The sequence below is a fragment of the Mustela erminea genome, chromosome 13, assembly GCF_009829155.1.
Source record: "Mustela erminea isolate mMusErm1 chromosome 13, mMusErm1.Pri, whole genome shotgun sequence".
NCBI lineage: Eukaryota > Metazoa > Chordata > Mammalia > Carnivora > Mustelidae > Mustela > Mustela erminea.
The window spans coordinates 69,016,437-69,022,436 of NC_045626.1; positions in this window are offsets into that span (position 1 = coordinate 69,016,437).

The following is a 6,000-nucleotide window of genomic DNA, read 5'->3' on the forward strand; positions in this document are numbered from 1 at the left end:
CCGCCCAAGCTGCTTTCGGGACACCTGGTCCCGGCCACCTAGGAGCAGGGTTTGTGACCGGGCAGCACGTCGACCCTATGTTGGTGCATCTTGAGGAGCGTCTCAGGTGGAGTAGGATCCATCACAACTATCCTTCCCCAGTCGACACACCTTTGGACGGACGTTGCCTTTATCTGTCATGCATTTCCCTTCCGAGCCCCCGCCCTGGCCAGGGACCGCCTCTGGTTGCGCTAGCGTCCTAAATAGGGAATACGGAGTCCAGACTCTCATTCAGTAAGTGGGGAAAACGGCCCAGAGAAGTTCAACACGCCCAAGACAACACCAGGAGTCAGCCAGGGGACCCAAGAGCTCAGATCCACTGGGGAGGGTGGTCCCCGGTATTTCGTGCTGGAGGCTCAGGACCTTCCCACAGACCCACAGATCCAGGGTCATTGGATCCTACTTGTTCAAGGAGCTCGGGAGGTGGAGTCTGGAGTCCTGTCTGTCAAATAAAAACAATTCCAGCTTTTTTATTTTGTACTTGCCGCGTGCCAGGTATATATACTCCCTATAACGACCATTTGAGCCCAGGGTTACTGTTCTGTTTTACAGTTGAGGACAACAGCTGATGGTGGAACTGTGATTCATCCCAGCACCTTTTGAGCCCAGAATTTGCTTTTACGTGGGGGTTATGAGGGAAGTAGTTTCCGCCTATTGCCCCAGCAGAACCCCACAGCTCTGCTGTCCAGATCCTGGTGACCACCCACCCACCCAACCCACCTCAACCCCATCTAGAGATAGGGCCGGTACACTCCCCAGACTCTTTTAAAAGGCGTCATCTTATTTCATCCCCGTCTCCCTGAGGGGTGGTTCCACTTTACCTCTGAGAAAACCAAGACACAGAGAGGGAAGAGACTTGTGAAGGTCACACAGCAGGAGGAGCAAACAGAGCCCAGTTTGGGAGCCTACATTTGGAGGTCCCCTTCTGGGTGGGCCCCATCTAGGCCCTCTCTACTTGACCTAGATACTGTCTTATTCACCGGAATGAGGGGCAGCCCCTTCTAAGGCTAACTTGGTCCTACTTCAAACCTCATGCGGCCCTCGGAACAGTGGGTTGGGGTGGGGTACACCTAGGCTACCTCAGTTTCTCAGGGCCTGCCTGTGTGGCTCAGGGCCTGCCTTGCTTCTTGCTAGCCCAACACCCTCCCCCCGCCCCATACCCCATTCCGGCAGGCTGGGAGGAACCACACAGGTGATTCTATGCCTGCAGACTTACTAGGGCTTACTAATTCTTGCACACGCTCACCAGGTCTTGGCAGTACAGAAAAGGTGCGTGGGTCCCTTGCTGAGGTTGAACCCTCAGGGCTGGGGTCCTCCTCCAGACCTACCGCCCGGACTCTTTCTTCCTCCCTGCAAAGGGTGGGGCGGGATGACGGGCATGGCAAAACAAAGATCAAAGGGTAGCCAGGTACAGTGCCCAGGAAGCCTTCATCCACAGCCCAGGAAGGAGCAAACATCCCACGAGGAGAGCCTTTCAGTAATTGAGCACCCACTGCATGTCAGACACAGGGTTTGGCCTATTGCAAGTTAAGCACTGTGCAGGATAAGTATTACCTGGATTTTACAGAGGAGGAAGCTTAGGGAAGTGAAGGCACCTTGGGCTGGTAATGGCATTCAAACTTGAGTGGAATTCTGCCCCATGCCTAAGGCCCTTTCCTCCATCTTGCTTCCTCTAGGATGGGGGAAATCCTGGAAGACTTCTCAAAGGAGGTGATTTGCATAATGGTCCTTGAGGAAGGGTGTGAAGAAATCCATCACACAGAGAAGATGGGGAAAGGCATGGAAGGGTATTTGCGGCAGGGAATAGTGTGAGTTAAGGCTGGGAGGAGAAATGGGTTGTAGATAAAGCGGGAAATGGAGGTGGGCCCTGAATCTCAGGTGAGCAAAATGTACGTATCTTCAAGACACTGGGGAGGTTGGGCCTCAGTCTATCCATCTGTAAAATGAGGGGATTTGACCGGCCTGCTTCAGGCCTTCCCCAGGCAAGGGGCTATAACAGAAAGGGTCCAGATTCCTCCAGGTCCAGTCCTGGACTGGCAGAGCAGGGAGTGGATGGAGCAGCTCAGGAGCTAAGGGTAATATTTTGCTCCAGTGCCCGAGTCTGAGAATAAATATTTTACCAAGCTGGCAGTGCCAGATCCCTGAATCACCCTGGCTTCCCCTACTTCCAGCTTGGGTCCTGCAGAGGGCAAGAGAGATGATGTGTCTTAGCAATGACTCTGCCCCAGGCAAAGTTTTGGTCCCTTCAAAGCCTCAATTTCCTTATCTGAAGAGTGGAGGAATTATGGCCTGAGCTTCCTAAGCCCTTTCCTCACTAGACTATACAACATAAAATTCCAAGACTTCCATATCCCACCTTGGGATATGCTCACAAGTGGCTGTGAGGCCAGCCAAGGCCAGAACCTTGGGCCTATGAGGGAGTACAGGGGCTGCTGGGCACAGGGAGGGTTAGACATGGGTCAGAGCTGTGCCTGCTGTTGGGGTCTCACAGCCTAATCAGAGTAGGGGGAGACATGGTATGTGGACTCTAAAAATTGTACAGAACGAAGTCCTCACTTGCTGTTTGGCATGCTGAGGGGATGGGGAAGGGCAATCTGGTGAAGGGAGGAGCATGAACAAAGGAAGGGAGGTAGGACTGTGAGGATTTTGTTGGGAAAATGTCAAATAGATGAAGCTAGAGCATAAGGTCCTTGAGGAGAGCTGGTCCTTATTGAGCTTGGTGGAATCTAAGGGCTGTAACCTTCCTCATAGGCAGAACTGGAGGCTCCCACGGTCATGGCCAGCAGTCCCAGGAATAGGACTGGGGACCTGTTTGGCAAACCAGTTTGGCAAGGCTGTCTCCTGTATGATGTCATCCAGCTGCTGTGTTCTCTGAGCAACAGTACCAGATAAACTTCCGGCCTTGGAGAAGAAGGGGACCTGGCTTCAAGTGCTGAAGGATGGGAAAGGAGTGACTCTTCATTGGAAGCTTGGAGTCAAGTGGGCTCCGGGAAGAAGGGGGCCTGAGATGCCCAGGAACCCCACTAACCCAGTCTAATGGAAAAAGGAGAGGATTCAGGATGGGCTGGCCTGGACCTCTTGTGACTTCTGGGGGGTTCTCTGATGTCTGACATCCATCTGAGGTCATGATAGTAGCCCTGTGTAATTGCCACTCAGTGGATTGGAGCCTGGCTCCAGATCGCCCTTATAATACATGAGTGGCAATTTTGTTATTACCAAGACCCTCACAGCTCTGTAGACCTGTAAGGAAGGACCATCATTATACAGAAGAGGAGACCGGCTCAGCGAGACCAGGCCATGTCTACCCCTCACACAGGATTTGAACCTGGAATCTTTATTCTTTCTTTCTTTTCTTTTTTTTAAAGATTTTATTTATTTATTTGACAGAGAGAGAGAGAGAGAGAGAGAGAGAGACAGCGAGAGAGGGAACACAAGCAGGGGGAGTGGGAGAGGGAGAAGAGACTCCCTGCAGAGCAGGGAGCCCCATGCAGGGCTTGATCCCAGGACTCTGGGATCATGACCTGAGCTGAAGGCAGATGCTTAATGACTGAGCCACCCAGGTGTCCCTAGAATCCTTATTCTTAACCACAGTACCCTCTCCTCTAACATTTGGGATCTGCCATCTGCCCACATGGGCTCTTGTCCTTTTTCTTAACTATTCAGCATAGCAGCTGAATCTTGGCATCGTGGAGTCCTAGATGCCCACCTTGTGATCTGAATAAGTGCTCTGAGTCCCAACGAGGGCAAGGAACAGGCTTTAGATTATATAGCAACTTGGAAGTGGAGACCCTCCGTACCCCTGATCCCAGCCTCCCAAATCCCTTGTTTCCCCCTTGGCCTGGTACACCCAGGCCTGAGATACCAACACCTGGCACATACTGAGTGCTCATTATGTACCCTTCACCCATTTAATCATCACCACGGCCCTATGAGGTAGATGCTCCGATTATACCCATTTGATAGATAAAGACACTGAAGCTCAGAGAGGGAAAGTCACTTGTTCAAGCGGATACAACATGTCGATGGTAGGGCTGACGCCTGAGCCCAGTTGTGTGGCCCCTTCCCCTTGGAGGACCTGATAGCCCTCATGGGAGGCACAGACCTCGAGGCGGGAGGGCAGATGGTCCCTTTGCCAGCTCCAGAGGCGAGCAGGGTCCAGTTGGTAGTTTCCATGCAGGCCTGGCCTCTCCCGGCCAGGCAGAAAAGTGCTGAGGCTGTGGAAATGCTCTGAACCTTCCCAGAGGAGGCGGCCACCGTGGGAGGGAGTGCTCGGTGCAGGCCTCAGAGCCAAGTGGAGACGTGGCGGCTGGACCCGCTGCAGGCGAGGGAGGGCAGGCGGGGTGGGGCCCAAACCCAAACCGGCCTCCGGAGTAGCTTTCCCAGCCATCCGCCAGCCAGGCCTGGCCCTGCCCACCCTTCTAGCTCCCCATCTGGATTTGAGATGAGGACTCTGGGCCTAATAATAGCTGAGTGGCAGCAAAGACAGGAACCGAGCTACAGCAAGTGGAGGGCTAGGATCCCCCCTCCCCCCCATTGTCTCTGCTGGCCTGGAACAGGTTTCAGAACTTTTAAAGGGCTTACGAAGCGCATACAGGTGGCAAGATTGGTGCTAAGGCTTAGCCCACAGTAACTCGTTTATTCCTCACGGTCACCCACTGAGATAAGGTTGCTATTAGCCCTATTTGAAGGATAGAGAAACTGAGGCGCAGAGTTAAGCAGCTTGCCTCTTATGGTTGCGGCTGCCTCCAGCTGCTGAGCACATACACGTCTGTCCCAGATGCTGTGCTAAGCACTTTTGTGTATTTTCCCATTTGAGGAAACTACATGAGGCATTAGGGGCAGGCTGCATTTACTGAGATGAGGAAAAAAAAACACCCAGAGAAAAAAGGGACTTGCCCAAGGTCACGTGGCTCAAGAGACAGAGTCGAGACTCAAACCCAGAACTCCCAAACTCTAGGGAAGTTAAGACCTTGGCCTCTGGAATCAGACAAACCTGACTGTGCTGGGGACATCATGGCTCCTTAGCTTTGTGTGGCCTTGGCAATTTGCATCCCCAGCCCAAGCCTCTGTTTTCTCTTAAAATGGGGGTTTGGCTGAGAAGATACTATTCCACCCACCAGACAGTAAGCCCATCTGGGGGGGAAGTAAGTGGTTTATACTATGCATTTACATGATACATTCACGAATTCAATTCTCACAATAGCCCCTGAAGTGGAGACTCCTCTCGTCCCCCCATTTTGCAGAAGAGAGAGGAACAGGAGGCTCAGAGAGGGAAAGGGGCTTGCCTGGGATGCTTAGCAGGTGAGTCAGGATTGGAACCCAGTGCTATGATTCCAGAGGCTGAGCTCTTATCTCTTTACACTTTGCCCTCTGAAATTGAGGCACAGAGTGGGTGTGAGCTATGCCTGGGTCACACAGCAAGGTGGGTCTTTAGGGACATATGATGCACGAAGGCCAGGAGGGGAAAAGTTGTCTGCCAGCCCCAGCTCACTGAAATCACAGATACTTTGGGTTTGGAGCTTAAGATCTTCCCCAGCCTCAAAGGCTAGAGCAAGATCCAGATTTGGGGCCCTCTTTCCTAGGAGGCTAGGGTGCTGGATTCTGTTCCAATTACTATCTGCTTCATCTTCCTGGGCCTCAGTTTCCTCGTCTTTCAGTTGGGGGGTACTAATATCTCCCGTGGTAGATTGTTTGCAAAAATCACTGCAATGCTTTGCTCCTTCTAAGCAAGACCCTTTGCAATGTGACCTTGAAATCCCTCCCATGAGGAGACAGAATCTGTTTCCTCTCCCCTTGAATCAGGGCTCAGCCAATGACTTATTTTCGCTAACAGAATACAGGGGAGATGACACTGCCAGTTCTGAGACTGAATCGTTAGGGAGATCTTGTAGCTACTGCTCGTCCTCTTGGAAACTTCCAGGCTGGCATGTGACCAGACCGGGGTCTCTTGAATGAGGATGA